The sequence below is a fragment of the Nothobranchius furzeri genome, chromosome 4 (assembly GCF_043380555.1).
Source record: "Nothobranchius furzeri strain GRZ-AD chromosome 4, NfurGRZ-RIMD1, whole genome shotgun sequence".
Classification (NCBI taxonomy): Eukaryota; Metazoa; Chordata; class Actinopteri; order Cyprinodontiformes; family Nothobranchiidae; genus Nothobranchius; species Nothobranchius furzeri.
Window position 1 is genome coordinate 17,467,706 of NC_091744.1, and position 24,089 is coordinate 17,491,794.

Here is a 24,089-nt window from a genome sequence, read left to right on the forward strand (position 1 = left end):
AAGTTACACCTCCCAGACCAAAGATAAGATAAAACATTATTGTAGACACTATTGAGACGTTATTATTTATGAAATCTGAGTTATTTTCCTGAGCCATTACTGCAGCCAAGATATAGAATACATGGATTTGATGAAACCACACTTTCTCATGCAGTCCTATATGTGTAACACACACACACACACACACGCAAGCGCGCGCACACATGCACACACTGCAGCATGTTAGAATCATTTGAATGACTAATTAAACTACATTGAACTACTTTTGAAATAATTTAATCTCTTATTCTGGAGTAAAATAAAGAAACAAGCTAAATCATCACATATCTGTGGCATCAAGAAGCATCTTCTGAGTTCAAACACAGGGATGGAGCACAATGTTTACTCCTGAACAGTATCAGGATGTTTTAACTCACAGAGGCCTGCAGGTCTTCTGTTTGATGAGCAGAGCGCTGAGAATCAGCTTGTTATGAGCGCTAAACGTTATTTTGCTGCTTCCGTGCGGAGCGGTAGGGAAACACAATTCAAAAACGGAACCGAGTCCGGCTACCGAACCGAGCAGAATTCTGATGACGTCACACCGGTGCGCGAAGGTGCGGGATCCAACCCACAGGAGAGGAGGGAGAGAGGAGGTAAACAGCGAGTTGATCGACTGAACTGTCTTTGAGCAAAAGTGTACACCCCCACACCCCCACGGTTTAGACGCTGCGCTCATGCAGGTGTCTCTTTCCGTTCCAACGCTGCTACACGTAATATTTTTAATTTATTAAGACTATCATTTATTTTTACTCAGTAACGGATATCATTTAAAATGTAGCGAATTACAATTCTTTTTTTAAAACGTACTCAAGTAAAAGTAAAAGTACAGCTTTTAAAAACGACTTAAAAAGTATAAATATACAAAAAAGCTACTCAATTACAGTAACTTGAGTAAATGTAATTCGTTACTTTCCACCTCTGGATTTCCCTCACCATTCTGAAAAATATTGGAGCCAGAATGATCCAGAATTCTTTGTAGAACTCTACTGGGAACCCGTCTGGGCCTGGAGCTTTCCTATTCGTCATGGATTTAAGGGCTTCCTGGAGCTCTGCTGATGTTAGTGGCGAGTCCAGGACTGTAGCTTGGCTGTCTGATAATTTAGGAAGTGTTATCCTGTCAAGGAACTCATTGATCTCGTTAACTGATGGGTTTATCTGTGGTGAGTACAAAGTTTGGTAAAAGTCTCTGAAAGTGTTGTTTATTCTTTCAGGGTCATAAACTATATTCCCGGTTGAGTCTTTAACAGCAGATATGGTAGTTTTCTCTTTATTAATTTTTAACTGGCTAGCCAAAAATTTACCTGATTTATTACTATGTTCAAAGTTTTCTATTCGTAGTCTTTGTGCTAAAAATTGTGTCTTTTTGTCAATAATTCCATGAAGTTCTAATTTAGCTTTACGTAATTTGCTCATTAACTCTTCTTCTGTGGATGCCTCTAAAGTCTTAATGATTTCTTCTAACTCCTGAATACGTTTGTTTTCTGTTTTTTTCTTATGTGATGAGAAAGAGATTATTTTACCTCTCATCACTGCCTTTCCTGCCTCCCAGAGAATAAATGCTGATGTTCCAGGCAGGTCATTATGTTCTAAATATAAAGCCCACTCCTTTTAAAAAAATCTATAAAACCTTCATCTTTGAGCAGTGATGTATTAAACCTCCAGTTTTTGCTTGGTGGGATTGTCTTCTTATTTACCAGAGTTAATGAAACCAGAGCATGGTCGCTGACAGCTATGGGGTGTATCTCAGTGTCTGAAATGTCAGCCAACAATGAGCTGCTGACTAGAAAATAATCCAAACGTGAATGAGAGTGATGGACATGTGAGAAAAAAGTATACTCTCTACGGTTAGGATGAAGAGATCGCCATGCATCACAAAGCCCATAATCACTCATGTACTGTTTAACTATGTTAGTGGATTGCCAATTGCACTGAGTCCCAGCTGTACTGAGTCTGTCTGTTAAGGAATTCATCCAAAAATTAAAATCACCTCCAAGTATAAGTGGACAGTCCAAGTGTTTGGAGAGTACAGAGAAAAAATTATGAAAGAATGGAGGGTCATCAATATTTGGACAGTACATGCTGACAATACATAAGCTTTGGTTCTGTACAGATATTTTTAACATTATAAATCTACCCTCTGGATCAGAGACTGTGTCCAATACTGTGAAATTGATGTTTTTGTGTATTAAAATAGCTACACCTCTTTGCCTAGAGTTATAGCAGGCAGAGAACATGCTGGGAAACTCAGGTGTTTTAAGTTCATCTGCGGATGTGGCAGATCTATGAGTCTCTTGTAACAATATTACGTCTGCTTGCACTCTCTTTAGCTGATCAAAAATCTTTAATCTTTTCTCTCTAGAGCCAGCTCCATGTACGTTCCATGAGACAAATCTTAGTGCACCAATAGATATGTGTGTGTGAGTAGCTAAAATATGACGCCTTCATGTGTATAAGATGGAATAAGTATCTAAATGAATAAAATAGTATGTTAATAACAGAAAGGTAAATAATAATAATAATAATAATAATAATAATAATAATAATAATAATAAAGATCCAACAGTGTATGTGGTTGTATTATTTGATGCATAAATTATGATATTGTGCTGTGAATTTAATATATCTGAGTGTGTGTGTGTGTGTGTGTGTGTGTGTGTGTGTGTGTGTGTGTGTGTGTGTGTGCGCGTGTGTGTGTGTGCGTGTGTGTGTGTGTGTGTGTGTGTGTGTGTCGAGTCTGACGCAGTGTTGGAAAGTTGTGTGGTTGTGCCGTACAGGTGTAAAGGTGCAGAAGCAGGTAAAGAGGAAGGGAAAATACAGATACAGGTTAAAAAAAGAAGAAAGAACTAAAAAGAAAAGGTGGTAGGGGTGTGAAGTGGCGAGGAACAGGTGATATCATCAACAATACGGATTTAGCAGCTGTTGAATCCTGACGTGATCAAACCCAGTGAATCCTGATAAGAATAGTAAATGTCTGACCTGATGTTGGGCTAAAACAGCCAGTCAGTCACTCCTCGCTCCTTGTAAAGCTTATTGTCCACATAAAGCTTATCCACCGAGATGACAGCTCTCTTCCCATCCTGGATAAACTTTTTGCGCAGCGGAAAGAGGACCCGGTGCTGATCCAGAATTTCCTTAGGGAACTGATCATTTACGCTGAAATCTTTCCCTTTGAGCTCTCTTCCGTGACTTTTAACAAGATTCTTCTGCTTAAAATGTTCAAATTTAACCACGATGGGACGAGGTCTTCTGCTGTCTCCTCTTTTAGCTCCAAGGCGATGTACCCGGTGAAAGGTGATGTTTTTTACCGTTTCTTCGGGTATCTTCATTTGGGTCTGGAGAAAGTTCTTGATTGTATGCTTGCAGTTCTCCGCCCCTCCCGTCTGCTCCGGCAGGCCTGCGAACACCAGATTATCCCTCATGCTGCGTGTGTGTGTGTGTGTGTGTGCGTGCGTGTGTGTGTGTGTGTGTGTCGAGTCCGATGCAGTGTTGGAAAGTTGTGTGGTTGTGCCGTACAGGTGTAAAGGTACAGAAGCAGGTAAAGAGGAAGGGAAAGTACAGATACAGGTTAAAAAGAAGAAAGAACTAAAAAAAAAAGGTGATAGGGATGTGAGGTGGTGATGAACAGGTGATCTTATCATCTAGAAAACGGATTTAGCAGCTGTTTAATCCTGACGTGATCAAACCCAGTGAATCCTGATAAGAATAGTAAATGTCTGACCTGATGTTGGGCTAATACAGCCAGTCAGTCACTCCTCGCTCCTTGTAAAGTTTATTGTCCACATAAAGCTTATCCACCGAGATGACGCTCTCTTCCCATCCTGGATAAACTTTTTGCGCAGCTGAAAGAGGGCTCGGTGCCGATCCAGAATTTCCTTAGGGAACTGATCGTTAACGCTGAAATCTTTCCCTTTGAGCTCCCTTCCGTGACTTTTAACAAGATCCTTCTGCTTAAAATGTTCAAATTTAGCCACGATGGGACAAGGTCTTCTGCCGTCTCCTCTTTTAGCTCCAAGGCGATGTACCCGGTGAAAGGTGATGTTTTTTACCGTTTCTTCGGGTATCTTCATTTGGGTCTGGAGAAAGTTCTTGATTGTTTGCTCGCAGTTCTCCGCCCCTCCCGCCTGCTCCGGCAGGCCTGCGAACACCAGATTATCCCTCATGCTGCTGGCCTGAAGGTCCAAAACCGTCTCCTTCAGAGTTTTGTTGTCCTGGGTGATCCGCGTCATTCCCTCTTCCAGGGAAGAAACGGACTCCCGCAGAGACGCGTTCTCAGCAGCGAGCCGCTCAACCTGTTCCTGACTGAACTCCAAAGATGTTCGGAGGTTCTGAAACTCCTGGTGAAGAACCTCGAGCAGATGAAGTCGCCCCTCAAATCCCAGAAGCCGTTTATCAATAGAATCTAATAATTCCAATACGTCCTTCCGGGGAGATGAGGCCTCAGGCGAGTCCTGAGGACGGCTCCTCTTGGTCCCAGCAGGTGTTTCAGCCTCAGCTGCTGATTTCTTCAGACCCATGACGAAAACTTCAAAAACTTCATCAATATAATTTAACAAACTTTCTAAATTTCCTTCACTTAGCTCCAGATTGAGTGAGTTATACTTACCAGATTATTTTTTCGTTGTCAGTAGTGAAATTAGGCATAAATCAATCTAAATTGTTTGTGGATGTTTGCTAACGAGCTGCCATCACCTTCAAACGCTGCTGTGTCCGGTGATCGGCCGTCAGCGCGTGCTCAGCTCCTGTTCCTCTGCTCCTCACAATCAACCTCCTACCCTGGCATGTTTTAATAAAAGCACAATTCAGTCTCTGTCCCCCTTAATGTTGCTGGCATAGCTGAGTGCACAAAAAATGGTACATGTGTCTATATATATCAAGCCCCCACAATGCGGCTCCAAAAATGGTCCCATCCTGGAAGCAAGAAAAATTGCAGTTCCACCCTCATCCGCTGGGGGCTGGTGCCAGAAGCGAGCAAATCCTCATTGACTCCCATGTTAAAAATGCCAATTTCACAGCAGAAATAAACATGTTTACAGCCTGGTACCAGAACATGTTTTTTGTCTAAATTATCTAGTTTATACTCATGACAACTCTGAGGGGGGTGAATTTTTTTCTCACTCTTCTGTTTAAGTGTATTGAAAGCCTAAAATTCTGTATAATTAATGAGCATCCGACCCACGTGACCGCCGCCTCAGACCCACATGACCACAGAGCTAGCTCTGTGGAAAGGCCCCAGTACAGCCTCGGTCCCTCCTGGAAACTGTTTCGGTATTTTGAGTCTCTGTGCTTGTGAATTCTGTTTTGGATATTATTGGTGCAATTGTTGGACAAAATGACTTGCTGTGGTATTAATTGCACTAATAGAGCGTCCAAGGAGTCTCCACTTCATTTTTTTCGGTAAGTTAAAATCCTTATTTGTGTTTTATGTCACTGCGGCCTTTAAACTAGCTGAGTTTACGGAAGTAGCTAGCTAACTATCAGTTTAACATGTAGCATGTACTGTTTAACCCATAGACTGTACATACAGTTTATTTAACCATGTAATTTAAATGTAAAATACGGTAAAATAATTAAGAGTGCATATTTCGATGGGTAAAAGGTTAAAACCCAGTGCATTTAAGATAAGACCATACCTAACACAACATGCCACCCAGCTCCTGGTGCAATCTACTGTCATCTCCCGCCTCGACTACTGCAATGCTCTTCTAACTGGTCTTCCAGGCTGTACTGTGAAACCTCTTCAAATGGTCCAGAACGCAGCGGCGCGTCTGGTCTTCAATCAGCCTAAAAGAGCACACGTCACCCCTCTGTTCATTGAGCTCCACTGGCTACCGCTAGCAGCACGCATCAAATTCAAATTGCTAACACTAGCATACAAAGTCCGAGAGTGTACGGCTCCCATCTACCTGAATCCTCTTGCAAAGGCTTACGTCTCGGCCCGGCCGCTCCGGTCATCACAGGATTGTCGGCTAGCAGTGCCTACACCACGCTCAGGACAATCCAGACTTTTCTCATGCATCGTTCCACAAATGTAGAATGACCTTCCTAACACTACCAGAACTGCGGCTTCCTTTTCTATTTTCAAGAAACTCCTGAAGACCCTGCTCTTCAGAGAGCATCTTCTTAACTAGCACCTTGTCTGCACCCGTCCCCCCTCTCTACTGTCCACTCCTTGTTCCCTCCTCTCCATGACTGATGTCAATTTGTTGTTGTTGTTGTTAGCCTCAAGGGCAAAATGCCGATTATCACTTGTAAGTCGCTTTGGACAAAAGCGTCTGCTAAATACATAAACATAAACATAAAAATGGGTTGAAATATGACCGCTTGGAGGGACACTTCTGTGTTCCATTGTTCCATCCGGTACTGCGCAGCGGTCAGGCCGGGCAGCCTGACCAGCTAGCTTCTGCGCGAGCTGACCGCTCGTGTAGCTCTCGGACTCTGAGACAGATCTGACCGTGGGGGAAACCGGAGTACCCGGAGGAAACCCACGCATGCATGGGGAGAACACGCAACTCCACGCAGAAAGGCCGCAGCCGAGCAAACCTGCAACTTTCATGCTGCGAGGCAACAGTGCTAACAACTGTGCCACCATGCAGCCATTGATGCCCGAATGTCGTTCCTAACATCAGACACTGGTCCTCCATGTAGGTATCCACCATATAGATCAGGAGAGGGGCAGTTTCAGGAGTTCTGGTCTGCTTCTGGTCCAGCTGCTTCTTTAGGTGTTGCTATGATCGTCCTTTGAGAGGTCTGTTTATAGGTTCATCATCCATTTTTGTCTGACGTTCCCTAATCCCAGCCTCTAATCCCATTCCAGCAGCTGTTTTCCTGGTTGAGACTGCAGGTGTTCTGTGGCAGTGAGTGAATCCTCACATTAAGGAGGTTAAATCATCAGACTGGAGGCTCAGAGCATGTAAACACAAGCTTGATTTATAATAAAATTCTTAAACGATCCCAACTCTCTCTTTTCTTGTCTCAAGGTCAATACAGAGTGTTAAATGAACTCCCTGATGATAAAAACAACCTATTCTTCTGATTATAAAAACTAGATCTACTTACAGTATATTAAAATACAACTCTAGATCGTTACATCACTCTATTTCTCTACAGAGGTTAAATCATCCAGACTGGAGGCTGAGAGCATGTAAACACAAGGTGTTTCCACAGGGATGCTATAGATTTGTTGAGGGTTAACGTTCCTTAATCCCTTCAAAGGCTTTGTCACAATCTAGACAGCCTCTTCAAAGTGTTGGGAAGGGAACGGCGTGATGTTGCCTTCACTCGGAGTCATATAGACAGCATGATGGTTTGTGTGATCCGCGTGGAGTCACTTACACCCCTTTAATGATCAGGCTGTTTTTATTATTTTTATCAGCTGATAGCAGTTAAAATTATGGTAAAAAAAACCTTATATCTGTTTTTGATAACTTAATGCCCAGGAAGAGCATCTTCTCTAGACATTAAATATAACCCAAATGTTTTATTATGAGCAGATCTGATGAAGGTGTAGACAAGCAGTCTGCAAAGTAAAACTTGTTTAGAGGCCAAACTCTTACTAAAACTTTTTAATAGAAAAAATGGTTGAATTTTGAAAAATATCCACAGCAGGGGAGCGAGACCTCTGAAAAATGTATATTTTCTCTGAATTCATAAAATAATGTGAGGATTCTGGGAAAAGTTGGGACTCTGAGATTAAAACGTAAATCTATCTAATCATAATTCTGGCAGTTTTTGTGTCCTGCTGTGGAAAGTCGTGCAACATGAAGATACTGAGAAGATGCTTAAAACCTGTAGTTTTATTCCATCCATAAATAAAATCATGAGCTATTTTTTTATCCAAATTTGATCCAAAGGGCCATCGTTGGTTCCAGACCCGTTCTAGAACATTCCTCTAATCTTAAAGTCATCATCAGTTTCTGATATTTATTTGTTAAAATATTTAATATTTATAACTGGAATATTTGTTCCTCCCTCTCCCACTGCAGTTAGTCCTGTCCTGCAACCCTGTTTTTGCAGCTTAGTGAAGCCAACCATCACTAACCTGGGGGTGGTTTTGGACCCAGAAATGCGGATGGACTCCCACATTAGCCAGGTGGTTAGATCCTGCTTTTTCCAGCTTCGCCAGCTACCAAAGATGAAGTCCATCCTGAAAGACGTGTCATATTTTCTCCCCAAGCCTGACCTGACTGCAGAAATACTGCAGCTCGGTGAGTTGGTAGATAGTGCTTGATGTTAGAAGTCTGTATGCCATCAGATAAACTCGCTCTTTTTTGGGGGGGGTGAGGCTTATATTGCAGTACGCACAAGTCAGTAATTTCCGGTAAGTATTTTAAAGCCATATACTTAATTAGTTCTTTGTATGAATTTTTCCTCTAGGTGATCCAGAGAGGCTTGACCTTTGGGTGAGCAACCAAAGAAGAGAGTGCTGGGCTCCCACTTCATTCTCCCGCTTGTGCAGTGAACACTTTGAGTCATCACTTCACCACGGACTCCAGGGTACAAACACATTACTTCATATTTTGGTTGAGATTTAAAAAACTGAAGCATTAGCTGTATAATATACCGACGTTACATTGCTGTGTAACTAGAAGAAAATCTTCCCCACCCTTGAATTGTCTGTGACTAGGGCTATTTAGATGGGAAACAATCATGTTATTAATTTCCATCTAATTCTATGGTTAATTACTCAGAGAAACAATGTAATTTTTGGACAGTCTTTAATGTGTAACTTTATGTATTGGGATGAATGACAAATATTCATGTTAAACTAAAACGTTAGGCATTTAGGGGGAAAAAACAAAATAATAAACATTATACAGATGTCAAATAAATCAAACTGTAATTAAACTATATATTTTCAAAGTCTCGATTCTGGATCAAATCCAACAACATATGCTTTATAAATAACAAACACTACACATGCCTTTTACACACACACACACACACACACACACACACACACACACACACATGCAAGCACATTCACTCACACACACACAGTGCTCTGGTGTACCAGTGTGTTCTTCAGAAGCTGACCTTGTCTGATGTGTGTATATGTGAATCTCTTTTTTTTAATTAAGTAATTATGTTTTTTTATTTTAGGGGAGAGTTTGCCTGAAGGACACAGCCGTACCTACAATCTTCTCGTCCTTTAAGGTCAAAAAACCTGTTCCAAGAAGGGAAGAACAGGTAAGTAGGAATGACAAGGTAAGTTTTGAGAAGGTTGCAGATGTAGATGCAGGTGTACACAGTGCCATAAAAGTTGGTGTTGATCTGAGCAATATATTGATGGGTGGAGTCACCTCGAGGTCTTTGTTACTCAAAATGTAACACATGATGCCATTCCTCTGCAAGCAGTTGAGTGTTATACTGCTCATTCTGGTCACAGTGTTCAACACCAGAATGACTCAGACTCTGGTCAGTTTAACGCTGTGCAATTACAGCCAAATAGCATCCTGAGTGACCATTGCTATCAGATCACAGAGTCTCCCAAAACGCTTAAAAGGAGAGTTCTGTCGGCAAATGAAAAGGTATGCGTAGTTCAGAAAAAGCTTAGATTGCAATCCTGGAAGACAAGGAGACTGAAGGCAAGAATTTCTTCTTTGAAAAATGTCACCAAAATTCTTCAGAAGAAAGTAATCATGTCCATGTGCTTGTAAAGATGGCTTCTGCGTGGTACTGCAAAATTAGATTAAATCATATAGCACGGCAGGAGACGGACCAGATAAAAGAAGGCAAAACTGTCCGCAAGAAGCTCACAAAATTAATCAATTTTTATGGAGATTAGAGAAAAGCTGTCCTCGTCATATCTTTTAGTCTGTCTGTACATTTTGTTCTGTGCTTGTCAGAAGTTGTGACCATGAACATTTTTCTGATATTTGCAGACAGAACATAACATATGAAGAGCCTTCCTTTTATTGGACATCCTTTTAAAGGAGACATAACATGAAAAACCCACTTTTTTATCCATTAACACAGTGTGTTTCACATTTTAAGTGTCTAAGTGAGCAAAAAGGCTTATATTATTCACTGGAGTTGCTATTTAGATATTTAATAATTAAGTTTTGGGCATATTTGTCCACCCGTTCAGTTTTTCACGTTATCTATTACATCAGTAATTTATTTCGTCAGGATAACTACCAAATATGGTAATGGCCCTCGGCTAAACACAGAGCCAATCCGCCATTTTTTCTTCTCGCTAAGATTTTTTGTAGTCCTATTGGAAAAATGCAGAATGTCTGGTTATTTTAGCCACACACAGCTCAAAACTGTTCCTCGTTTTAAGGAAGGGTGGTGTGGCAGTATTTAAACCCAGAAGCTGATGACACTACTGCTAAAAAAAACACAGAAGAAAAAGTAGTGTGTTTGTGTTTCTCCTACACCTCTTCACGGGCTCGCCACCTCTAAACCCACGATTCCTGTCATTTCCGTCTACAAATAAAACGCTTGCTGTGGATCGTTTCACTCCTCCAGTCATGGGGAATAAAAACGTTCATGTTTTTAGAGGTTTTTTGTGAGGTGTTCTTCAAGTTTCTCCGTGTCTGTTGCTAGTTATCCTCGGCTCTTTGTTTTTGAGTGCGCAATGGCGGCGCTGTAGACGACAACGACATCCTGACCAATCACAAGCTCGCGCTGTCCGTCTCGTTAAACAGATGTTTAAAAAAGTGGGCTCGACTCCGTGCGTACTTGCGTGCCTGCTGGGGCCCTACGCAAGGACGGATATTGGAGTTGCGTGTCTCCGCACTGACGCAGGAGAAGCATGAATCAGGCTTAAGATCAACCCTCCTATATTCATGAAACCAAAGAAGTCCAATTGCCTTCTTTAAAAATCCTTTTGATGTCATACTGAACAACTGTTTTATTTGATTCTAATTTTAATGATTCTGTTTCAGGTGGAAATGCTGTGTGATTCCTATGCCATATGGCCCATGACCTGTGTCAGCCCGGTTCTGGATGTGGCATAGCTGAGTTCTCTGTAGCAAGGTTTTCTGGTGCTTGTGGCGGTTCCAGAGTGCACCTGATCCAGTCTAACACTTCACATCCCAGCACACGCACGAACACATGCTTGTCGATGTTTGTTGTTCATGTTTGTGGTTCATGCTTTACATGTTTATAGTTGCTCATCCCACGTTTTCTTGATGACTCTTAGAAATGTTTCTTCACAGGCGCAGCTGCTGGTTGCTGTTTTTTATTTTGGTTTCCTAGTTGTATTAATTTTTCCTCTTATTTACTTGTTTATCCTCTATCAGCAGTCTTTATTCCAGATTGGTTCCGCATTTACATGCTGATGTGGCAATACATAACCCAAACCAATATTACTCAAGGGGAACCTCGTACACATTAAGGCTCCTCTTGATAGAGCAAATCTGTTCAGCACATTCTGACAGACAGACCACCATTCTTCTGTCATGTTGCTGTACAGAACATTTTTAGAGTTTTTCTTTTCTTCATTTAAAGAGCAATACTTTCACATTATCATTTTCCCACACTTTCTGTATAACTGTATTTTATTGTTTTTCAGTAAAGAATGACAAATTATTTAAGTTTGGTTTTTGTTGCACACAAATATAGATCTGTAAGAAATATCTACAAAGCTAATGTTTACATAACAAGTATGATTGGGTTTTGCAATACGGCACTCTGTTTATTTTAGTAAGATTTTTAAACCAAGTAAAGTTAGTAAAGAACACATTTCTATTGGCTGCTAAGAAACTGTTGGGATTTAAAATGGGCCTGTTGTACAAATAACTTGTAAATGATTATTCCTCACTTTTTTGTCTTAACCAAAGAAATTCCAGTAATTGAGCAAAAACATTTATTTTTAACACTACATTTTATAAAACAGGGCGCAAAGTGTCAGCACATGTATGTATGTCGATGGTCCGCCCCAACCAAACCAGGAGACACAGACGTCAGGGAGGCCAAGGTTGTCTCCGACGGTCTCTGCAGCTCTCTGGGCACCACGCCTCACGTAGCTGTCTCCAATGATCCAAATGGCTATGGAGAAAAAATAACAGGTTTGTCATAATTGTTTAAAGTACAAAACCATACATGAAGTGGTCAAGACAGGAACTTACACGCTGCGTTGTGTAGCTGATGTTGGAGACACACAGGCTGCCATGGTGACCTTTTAACAGATCTAAGAAAAAAATGTAATAAAAGAATGAAACATAAAAACTCCCAGACCTCATGTCATATTTACTAATCAGCTATGGCTGATTTATTGTTTGGAACACAGTGAGTTACACTAATTCTAATATTTTTTTTTCTATTACACATACATACTTTTTAACTGTTATTTTCACATGACTGTTATCAGGCTCCCTTGTTCTGGTTCTCATGATAATTCCGTGTCTTCCAGTAAGTTATCTTGTGCTTACTTCATCTGTATAATGTCTCTTTACTTTTGGTGAATTGTACTGAGTCCAGAATAAAGGCTAGTTGGCTGTACAAGATACTGTTGGTCTTTCTTCTGTTAGACCAAGCACAGGTACGGAGAAGATGGAGTTAAACACCTTTTGAGTTGGCAGAATGTGGAGTCAAATGATCAGAAGTCCAGTCACTGTTTTCACCGCTCATGAGGGGGAGAGGCTTGCAACTTCCAGCAGATCCCTCGATCTGCTCCTGACAGTTGCTTCAGACACTCTCGCCGTTCTGCTGAAACGGCTGATTTTTATTGAAAAGCACAGGAATGTAACATACGCAGTTTGCCATACACACACGTAATTCTGCCATCTGCACCTGCAGATGCACGTCAGCTAATAGCCTTGTTAATGAAAGACCAATTCATCCCAAGGACATGCAACCTTGAGATGACCAGGACACATCCTGCAACATCCTTTGCTAACAAAGACAGTTGTTCTTGTATTGAGGAACTGAAGGAAGGAACACTTTCACTCCCTTTTCTGTGCAGGGGAAAACATGCAGCTGTTCAGCTTGAGCAGAAAAGGCACAGAGAGGTTTTCGATATTATAACAAGATTCCAAGAAAAGGCATATAATAATGTATTCATGATAATATATAAGGAGCATAAGTGAGAGATACATATTTGTTCATATAAAAGAGCTTATACTAATATAAAAGAGCTCATATGAGAATATATTTTCAATACACAGCTATCAATCTTTGTGCAGAAGAACACTGAGAGGCCTTGAGTATTTGAGCAGGATTCTTTCCATAGCATATGATAATATATAATAGTATTGAATAATACAAAAGAGTTTACCAGGTGGATACATAATAAAAGAGCTTTATAAGGTAGATGCATATATTGCTTTGTTAGGCAGGAACTCACATATCACAAGGACATGTAATTCTAAGATAAGCAGAGGCATCCGTCGGTACAAGGAGAGACTGCAATGTCTCACTCCCTTTAGGAGTTCCTGCAGCTGTTTAGAGCTTGTGCAGGAGAGAAGCACAGAGAGGCCTGTGATATTATACCATGATTCCATAATGTAAAAAGTAGCATATAACAATGAATAATAAAAGAGCTTATATGAGAGTTACATATATTTTCAATCCCCCTTTTGAACTCTTTTAAGAGTTCAACAAAGATATAAGAAATCAAAACAACAACACCAAATTTCATCAAAAAGAATCCAATAAGCAAAGTTTTAAAATACAAATACAAACAATCAATAAGATTACAGCTTCTCATATTTCCAGCAGTAAACTAATACAAAAAACATGATCATATTTTTAACTGAACATGTTACAACATGAATGGATCGCATGCTCACCCGTATGAGGGCGAAAAACCCTAATTGTCGTACGTCAATAGGGAAAATTCCCCCATGTCCTCCCATTTTGGGACGAACGCCTTTTGGCACAGAGTGGGCATGCCTAGCTCAACAATGATCAAAAAATAAAAACAACATAATCAAAAACTCATGGAAATAAACAGGTGAAGGGATTATAACAAAATCTTTTCCAGCCAATTCAGTTTACTTGGATCCAAAGCTAAAGGAAAGAATTGTCGCTGGATTATGTTACCCTCTGAATCTTCTTCCGGTCAGGACAAGTGAGTGATCAATATGTACATTAAGTTTTTAGAAATGCAATGAGCGCAAACATATATCTAATACTAAACAGGTAAATGAGTAATAATATAAAATGAGTAGAGGGTGTAAAATATAACCCTCGTAAAATAAATGAGGGTGTTAAATAGAACCCTAGTAAAATGTTCAAAGGGTGGTTACTTCTTCCCCCTGTTGAGGTCCTTTCACTGGCTCCAGGCAGCTGCAGGGGGTGATGATGTCACGATTCTCGTCCCGCAGGATGTGGTGGCAGCTTGGCATGCTACCTCGTCCCGCAGAATTGGTAGCTTGGCACGCTACTGCAGTCAGCTACTTCTCTTCCTGGTCCTTTGGTCCTTTTTCAGGTCAGGCAGATGTCAGCTGCTTCTCTTCCAGGTTAGGCTCCTCTCCTTGTGACAGGTTCTCTTGGACCTCGGTCAGGGTGCGGTGTGGCTCTTCCGCTGCAGCACACTGGGTCCAATGGTACCAGGAGTCTCCTTTACCGTCCAGCCAGACAGCGTGTGACGTCCTCTCCGTGACCCTGTATGGCCCGGTCCACCTTGGTTCCGTCCACTTTCTTTTGGTGACCTTCAGCAGGACCCAGACGCCTGGCACCGAAGGCGAAGTATCTTCGTGTGTGTGGTTTTGGTCCAATGAAGGCTTTCTCGGCTTGTGCAGTCCAATTGATCTTGGCAGATAGTTGGTAGGAAGATTCACACTCCGGCCGGACCAGAAGTTCCCCGAACCGATCGCCTAGGGATTAATGGTTATGCATAAAAATGTCCTAACTCTTACTGACCCTAGCCTCTGATACCTTCAACATCAGACACATACAGTTACGAACAGCAAGCGCAATTAAAGGTACAGTGACATCACGACATGGACACACACGGACACACAAACACATACACATGCACATACACAGAGAGAGAGGGAGAGAGTAAGAATGTGTGTGGGAGAAAGAAATGAGTGGGGTCCATTCTGCCACCAGCATCTCCACCTATGTCACAGAGAAAAAATTACAAAGAAATTAAAACATAAAGTAAATGACAATAATTCAATGGGTATAAATGATTTAACTAGAATACCCAACCATGCATGGGTTTTATAACAGTTCCAGCAACACTGGAGATGATGCCTTGTACAATGAATTCTTAAGATGTCCTTCATCAATTAGAGGTTATAGCCAAATTGTTTCAGGATCCTGAATTTGAATTGGTTAATTTACTCAGAATAGTCCAATGGCTTTGTTGATGTTTCTCAAGGCTCGGCCACGCCCATATAGATAAATAAACAAACAAACAAGACAAACACAGTCAAACACACGGTCCATACACGTCTCTGTGCCCTCACACACCAAGCAAATGTCAGACTGAAGCGAAAGTGTGAAAACACTTAACCTAACGCTAAATCAGTGGAAAGAAAAAATAAGACCCAAAGCGTGTGATCAAATTAATCCAACAACACTTCCCATAACTGCCGTTCTAAACTCATGTTGCGGTGTGATCTCTCCAATTAGAAATTAGGACAACCACTTTACTATCAATTCAACCAAATAGTTTCAGGTTGTCCCTTACCTAAACTACCTGTCTTTCTTACCTTCTTTCTTTTTTTTTAAGAACCTCACTAGCACAAGAAATCCTAAGAATTAATTCACTACTTAAGGTTAATTCATAAATAACGAGACTGCAGTTACAGGTTTGTTTGTGTATAGTATTGGTAATCAGCAGTTTTTCCTTATCTCCTCATTTAGAAGTGTGTTTCTGTGCTACTCCTCCATCTATAACACAAATTAGTATCATCCTTAAAGCGTCTGAAATTAAGCTGCATTGCTAAATCAATAACGTGATTTGTGCTAAGAAATACTCCCTTACCCTCTTCCTTTTTCCAGTGGCACTTGACTCTACGACAGATTTAGATCAGTTTAACGTTTTATTACTATTACGTTTCATTTAATTAATTTTGCTTTTTCTCTCTTATTTTTATCTATTTTTTTATTTATGTCATTTACTTATTTATCATGCCGTCCTGTGATGATAATCTTAAAGACTTTTTAGCCAATTGTCGTCAAAAAGGCCAATTAAAAATGTTATGTTAAAGATTTCACAAGATGAAAAATGTGAACATAATTTTTATCGAATGAGGGGTACCATTTATTCAATATCTTGTAACATTATTTTCTACCGCACTATTGTCTCGGATGAGATGTTCCATGAATCATTTAGTCAGCTGAATGCCAAATTATTCATTTAATTGTTATTTTTATGGAATGAATGGAATGGGATGGAACTGTTCAAAAATTTGCGCATGTTTGCTCGAAGGAGAAAACTGTTGAAGCCTAAAGCATTCTCCTAGACTTATAAATAGACACCGTTTCCTTAACTAATGAAGATAAGTGATGACGCTGATGAATTCCTTTTTGAAAAGAAAATGAGGCTTTACTGCATGTCCGCTGCAGCTGAGTATCCTAAGACAATAAAGATTATATTGACGTCCAATGGTGAGTTGGGCTGAAATCCAGGTTACTAATCCTATTATTTATTTATTTATTGTTATTATTATTATCTTTTTTTTCTTTAGGCTAACTTTCTCAGTTAACTATGTTCTACAGTAGTTTAGTAAATTTTCCACAGTTCTGACATTTCATCAATTCAACTGGTTGTTGCCAAAAAGCCTTGTTCATTACCTGACTGCAGCAAGCACTCTTTGACTGGGTGTAACCATAGGAAACAGTCTCTTTTGAGCTTCTCTTTGTAAGTCCAGGATGACCACCGTCATTGATTAAAGTTCACATGTTAGCATACATGCTCCTCCCCTTTTGTACTTTGTTTCATCAGCAGCAGGGCAAATAAGTTTCTGCCTCTTTGTCCATCTTGTAGTGCTCCCCGTCTTGATGTTATAAGTCACAGCTTTTGGTGAGGGCTTCCAGGTTCTCTTTGTATAGAAGTCAGACCCAAACATTCTTTGCAGCTGGTTGTGACAGGCCCACCCAGTAAAGTTCATGCCCGCCACAATGCACAGCAAACGTTTTCCTTAAATATGTTGATTGGGCTCCTCCTTGAACCGTCACCTTATCGTGGTGGAGGAGTTTGAGTGCCCTAATGATCCTAGGAGCTATGTTGTCTGGGGCACTTAGTGCCCCTGGTAGGGTCTCCCATGACAAATTGGTCTTAGGTGAAGGGTGAGACAAAGAACGGTTCGAAGGATCTTTCATGGCGGTTAAAACGAAGAGTCGGAGTACCCGGCCCGGAGGGTTACCGGGGTCCCACCCTGGAGCCAGGCCTGGGGTTGGGGCCCGTGAGCGAGCGCCTGGTGGCCGGGCTTTCGCCCATGGGGCCCGGCCGGGCCCAGCCCGAACCGGATACATGGGCTCGTCCAACTGTGGACCCACCACCCGCAGGAGGAACATGAAGGGTCCGGTGCAATGCAAATCGGGTGGCAGACCAAGGCGGGAGCCTTGGCGGTCCAATCCCCGGACAAGAAAACTAGTTTTTGGGACATGGAACGTCACCTCGCTGGCGGGGAAGGAGCCGGAGCTTGTGGCAGAGGTTGAGCGGTACCGGCTAGATATAGTCGGACTCACCTCGACACATTGCATTGGCTCTGGAACCCGAGACCTGGAGAGGGGTTGGACACTCTACTTTGCTGGAGTTGCTCCGGGTGAGAGGCGGAGGGCTGGGGTTGGCTTTTTGTTAGCCCCGAGACTCTCTGCCTGTGTGTTGGGGTTTACCCCGGGGGACAAGAGGGTAGCTTCCTTGCGCCTTCGGGTCGGGGAACGGGTCCTGACTGTTGTTTGTGCTTATGGGCCAAATATCAGTTCAGAGTACCCACCCTTTCTGGAGTCCCTGGGACGAGTGCTAGATAGTGCTCCATCAGGGGACTCCATTGTCCTGCTGGGGGACTTCAATGCTCACGTGGGCAATGACAGCTTGACCTGGAGGGGTGTGATTGGGAGGAACGGCCAACCTAATCTGAACTCGAGCGGTGTTTTGTTATTGGACTTCTGTGCAAGCCGCAGTTTGGCCATAACGAACACCATGTTCGAACATAAGGATGCCCACCGGTACACTTGGTACCAGGGCAGCCTAGGTCACAGGTCGATGATAGATTTTGTAGTCGTATCATCTGACCTGCGGCCGTATGTTTTGGACACCCGAGTGAAGAGAGGGGCGGAGCTGTCAACTGATCACCACCTGGTGGTGAGTTGGATCAGATGGCAAGGGAACATGCCGTGTAGACCTGGCAGACCCAAACACATAGTGAGGGTCTGCTGGGAACGCCTGGCAGAAGAACCTGTCAAGACGGTCTTCAACTCCCACCTCCGGCAGAGCTTTGACCACGTCCCGAGAGCAGTGGGGGACATTGAGTCCGAGTGGGCCTTGTTCCACTCTGCGATTGTCGAGGCGGCTGTTGCTAGCTGTGGTCGTAAGGTGGCCGGTGCCAGTCGTGGTGGCAACCCCTGTACCCGCTGGTGGACACCAGAGGTTCGGGGAGCCGTCAGGCTGAAGAAGGAGGCCTACAGGGCGTGGCTGGTCTGTGGGTCTCCGGAGGCAGCAGACAGGTACCGGATAGCCAAGCGGGGTGCAGCAGTGGCAGTTGCCGAGGCAAAATCTCGGGCGTGGGAAGAGTTTGGTGAGGCCATGGAGAAAGACTATCGATCGGCTCCAAAGAGGTTCTGGCAAACTGTCCGGCGCCTCAGGAGAGGAAGGCAGCAACTCGCTCACACTGTTTACAGTGGGGATGGGGAGCTGCTGACGTCAACTGAGGCTATAGTCGGACGGTGGAAGGAATACTTTGAGGAGCTCCTCAATCCCACCAATGCGCATTCCGAGGAGGAACCAGAGCTGGGAGGCCTGGGGATGGACTGTCCGATCTCGGGGGCAGAAGTTGCTGAGGTAGTCAAACAATTACACAGCGGCGGAGCCCCGGGGGCGGATGAGGTTCTTCCTGGGTATCTCAAGGCTATGGATGTTGTAGGGCTGTCATGGTTGACACGTCTCTACAACATTGCGTGGTCATCGGGGGCAGTTCCTAGGGAGTGGCAGACCGGGGTGGTGGTCCCCATCTTTAAGAAGGGTGACCTGAGGGTGTGTTCCAACTATAGGGGGATCACACTCCTCAGCCTCCCTGGAAAGGTCTACTCCAAGGTACTGGAGAGGAGGGTCCGATCGATAGTTGAATCTCAGATAGAGGAGGAGCAATGTGGTTTTCGTCCTGGCCGTGGAACTGTGGACCAGCTCTATACCCTTGCAAGGGTGATGGAGGGGGCATGGGAGTTTGCCCAACCAATCCACATGTGCTTTGTGGATTTGGAGAAGGCTTATGACCGTGTCCCCAGGGGCACCCTGTGGGGGACGCTCCAGGAGTATGGGGAGGGTGGCTTTCTGTTAAGGGCCATTCAGTCCCTTTACCAGAGGAGCGTGAGTTTGGTCCGCATAGCCGGTAGTAAGTCGGACCTGTTCCCAGTGAGGGTTGGACTCCGCCAGGGCTGCCCTTTGTCACCGGTTCTGTTCATCACTTTTATGGACAGAATTTCTAGACGCAGCCGTGGTGTGGAGTGTGTCGAGTTTGGTGGCAGGAGAATCTCGTCTCTGCTTTTTGCGGATGATGTGGTCCTCCTAGCTTCATCCAGCTCTGACCTTCAGCTCTTGCTGGGTAGGTTCGCGGCCGAATGTGAAGCGGCTGGGATGAGGATCAGCACCTCCAAATCTGAGACCATGGTTCTCGACCGGAAAAGGGTGGCTTGCCACCTCCGGGTCGGGGGAGAGGTCCTACCTCAAGTGGAGGAGTTTAAGTATCTCGGGGTCTTGTTCACGAGTGAGGGTAGGAGGGATCGGGAGATCGACAGGCGGATTGGTTCGGCGTCTGCAGTGATGCGGACGCTGAGCCAATCTGTCGTGGGGAAGAGGGAGCTGAGCCAGAAAGCCAGGCTCTCGATTTACCGGTCGATCTACGTCCCAATCCTCACCTATGGTCATGAGCTTTGGGTAATGACCGAAAGAACGAGATCGCGGATACAAGCGGCCGAAATGAGTTTCCTCCGTAGGGTGGCCGGGCTCAGCCTTAGAGATAGGGTGAGGAGCTCGGACATTCGGGAGGGACTCGGAGTAGAACCGCTGCTCCTCCGGATCGAAAGGAGCCAGTTGAGGTGGTTTGGGCATCTGGTCAGGATGCCTCCTGGACGCCTCCCCGGGGAGGTGTTTCGGGCATGTCCTGCCGGCAGAAGGCCCCCGGGTCGACCCAGGACACGTTGGAGAGGTTACATCTCCAATCTGGTCCGGGAACGCCTTGGGGTCCTGCCGGAGGAGCTGGTGGACAAGGCCGGGGAGAGGACAGCCTGGAGCTCCCTAATTGGGATGCTGCCCCCGCGACCCGGACCTGGATAAGCGGAGGAAGACGAAGACGATGTTGATTGGGTTGAAATGACAGAACTTTCTCTTTTACAAATCAAAATCAACGATGGTTTCCAATAATTAGTCGACTTTATTGACTCAAAGGTAAATCTGAACTACTTCCTATGCACAATTTGTTCTGAATCATCAAATCAGTTCTACACAGGTTTTAAACATTAGGCACAATCTATCCCAAATGCAAGATCCCTCCTTTCATTTTTTTTATTTATCTATTTTATTTTGGGAAAATAACTACCAGTTTTAACTCAAAACTGCCTGGTACAGTTTCTAGCCAGGTTACAGGAAATAATACTTAGTTTATCTGTTTTTTCATTATTCAGTGTCTCAAAATCCAGCCATTAACGTTAATGGTTCTTAAAGTTGAGGCAAGACAATAATTGGATTTTGTTTTATAGCAAGATTTAACAAATATTTTATTTCCTGACTGATTATTTGTTAATTTTATGGTTTTCATAAAGATGATCCTGAGAAGTTCAGAGCTGCTTTTCGCAGCACCCTGTGCTATTTTTAGACTACGGGATTCTTGTGTGTAAAAGTGGGTGGAGTCAGGTCCCCAGGCTTAAACTCCAGTCATTCTCACCCCTGACTGTCGAGAGGAAGGGTCTCCTGCAGATCCTAACCACAAGCCTAAGGTACGCCCAAGACACCAAAAAATATCTTTTCTAAAGTCACAAATTGCTTAAATTTGCATGTTACACAGAAAAACAGAGAAAGAGAGAGTCCAGCTGACTTTACGGCCCATAATCAGACAAAATGCTTCCTTTATAACCACAACCATACAAGTTTTTGTATTTAAAGGATTTTTCTTGTCATCACACTATCCATAAATTCTTTTTCTATTGTTTTTACAGTCTCTTGAACTAAATAACCGTCGAGCAAAAACATGGACCGCACCCTGTTTCTCAAGCAGCTGCTCCCTCTTTTAAAAACTGAGTCATTCAGGAGAAGATCCAGCGAAAGCAGCATTTACTTCTCATGCAAGAAGACACGCATTCACTCACTCACACAACGGCACAGACGACATTCTTTCTGTTTGTCAAAGTCTTTTAAACAAAAGTAAGTCAGTCCGTCACTTATTTATTCTCTTTATATATTTATATATAATATTTTAAGCACAGAATTTAAGTAACACTGCACTGGTTTTTTTCAGAATTTAATGCTTACTATGCTTTTAAGCAGGCCTTATGTAACATTAGAGCAAATCCAATTGCAATTTTTGAGAGCGCTCTGAGAAACAGTTTATATATTTATTTTCTGCAGATCTGTTTCGATTTTACTGTTTAGCAGCTATCTGACTTTATGTATATGTATATCCATATATTTCTAAAATAAAGCTGTCATATACAACCTTACTTGCGTTTCTTATTGTTTTTTTTTTCCTTTTTCATCTCCCGGCCACTTAACCCCCAGATCGGGGTCCCTCACATGCTGCCCCGCACACAAATGATTATCACGCTTGTACACTACATATGTATATATATATATATATGTATACACATATACATACATACACACATACATATACATATGTTACTTTAAAAACCTTTTATTTATTAACTTATGGTGTTCTGTTCAAAGACTGATCAGAACAGAGTTGCAGAATTTGAATTTTGCGTAGCTCCAAACATTAATTTTAGCACTGCAGTGTAATTTACATATACGAGTTGCAACTTTTTAAAGCTCTTATTTATCTTATTTATTTATTTTCTGGTACCGCATCAGGCCTTCACACACACACATCATCCAGCGCTGTCCACCCACACACACGGAGCTCCCAAAACTCAGCTCTGCATTCTGCACTCTCCTAGTGCTGCACTTTCAATCCAGAGCCGTAAACAGCCTCTTGCTGGGCCTCACACACGCACAGGCTGAACTCAGCTTACACACACAGTGAAGCTTCTCTACAGCTGTGCTTTTTTATTTATTTTTTTTTATTTATCAGTTACTTGGTACCTTTAAAGGTCCCAAAATTTTGTTAGAATTTTAGGAGATCTCTTTTTACCTCCCAGGGCCTCAAACCCAACTTTTCTTGTCTCATAAAAGGTCCCAGACCTTGTACATTAGAACATTTTTTCTCATTTCATGCAAAGGTCCTCGACCAATAGAATTTAGGGAGCTCTTCTCTAGCCTCCCAGGGCCTTAACCCGAACCAGGTCCTCGACCTGTGGACTTTTAGGGTTCCCACCCCTATGGAATCCTAGCCAAGCGTTATATAACCGCGTTATATGTTCTATTCACTCGTCAGCAATTAGTGTGGTCAGCCACGACCTGGAAAATGGATTTTAGGGCTTCTTATTACCCTGGGCCTCCAACCCCTTTTTCTGTTCTATTTCCTTATCTTTATCATTAAACCATTGTAAAAATCCTTATCTTATTTTACCATTAAACCATTACAAAAAAAATCTCTTATTACTTCTGCACTTGTCTCCACTTTCTTCTCCAACAATTATTTTAGGACCACAGCTACTATGATTCTGGACACAAAGGCTTTGGATAAATCCAATGAGCAGTTTTTAGAAATAAGGTTCTTCCTGTTCGTGACGCCAAATGTGTTGGTCTTTTTTCTGTTAGACCAAGCACAGGTACGGAGAAGATGGAGTTAAACACCTTTTGAGTTGGCAGAATGTGGAGTCAAATGATCAGAAGTCCAGTCACTGTTTTCACCGCTCATGAGGGGGAGAGGCTTGCAACTTCCAGCAGATCCCTCGATCTGCTCCTGACAGTTGCTTCAGACACTCTCGCCGTTCTGCTGAAACGGCTGATTTTTATTGAAAAGCACAGGAATGTAACATACGCAGTTTGCCATACACACACGTAATTCTGCCATCTGCACCTGCAGATGCACGTCAGCTAATAGCCTTGTTAATGAAAGACCAATTCATCCCAAGGACATGCAACCTTGAGATGACCAGGACACATCCTGCAACATCCTTTGCTAACAAAGACAGTTGTTCTTGTATTGAGGAACTGAAGGAAGGAACACTTTCACTCCCTTTTCTGTGCAGGGGAAAACATGCAGCTGTTCAGCTTGAGCAGAAAAGGCACAGAGAGGTTTTCGATATTATAACAAGATTCCAAGAAAAGGCATATAATAATGTATTCATGATAATATATAAGGAGCATAAGTGAGAGATACATATTTGTTCATATAAAAGAGCTTATACTAATATAAAAGAGCTCATATGAGAATATATTTTCAATACACAGCTTTCAATCTTTGTGCAGAAGAACACTGAGAGGCCTTGAGTATTTGAGCAGGATTCTTTCCATAGCATATGATAATATATAATAGTATTGAATAATACAAAAGAGTTTACCAGGTGGATACATAATAAAAGAGCTTTATAAGGTAGATGCATATATTGCTTTGTTAGGCAGGAACTCACATATCACAAGGACATGTAATTCTAAGATAAGCAGAGGCATCCGTTGGTACAAGGAGAGACTGCAATGTCTCACTCCCTTTTGGAGTTCCTGCAGCTGTTTAGAGCTTGTGCAGGAGAGAAGCACAGAGAGGCCTGTGATATTATACCATGATTCCATAATGTAAAAAGTAGCATATAACAATGAATAATAAAAGAGCTTATATGAGAGTTACATATATTTTCAATACAAACAGGTATTA

General features: G+C 42.6%; 1 protein-coding gene across 1 annotated transcript in view; it reads left to right on the top strand.

Annotated features, from left to right (window-relative positions):
- The first annotated feature begins 7,458 nt into the window (after positions 1–7,458).
- LOC139069600 (spectrin alpha chain, non-erythrocytic 1-like) overlaps positions 7,459–24,089 on the top strand; it is a 78,472-nt gene continuing 61,841 nt past the window's right edge. Inside the window, exon 1 of the mRNA XM_070550154.1 lies at positions 7,459–8,128. The gene's annotated coding sequence lies outside the window, so the exon portion shown is untranslated. The remainder of the gene's footprint in view (positions 8,129–24,089) is intronic.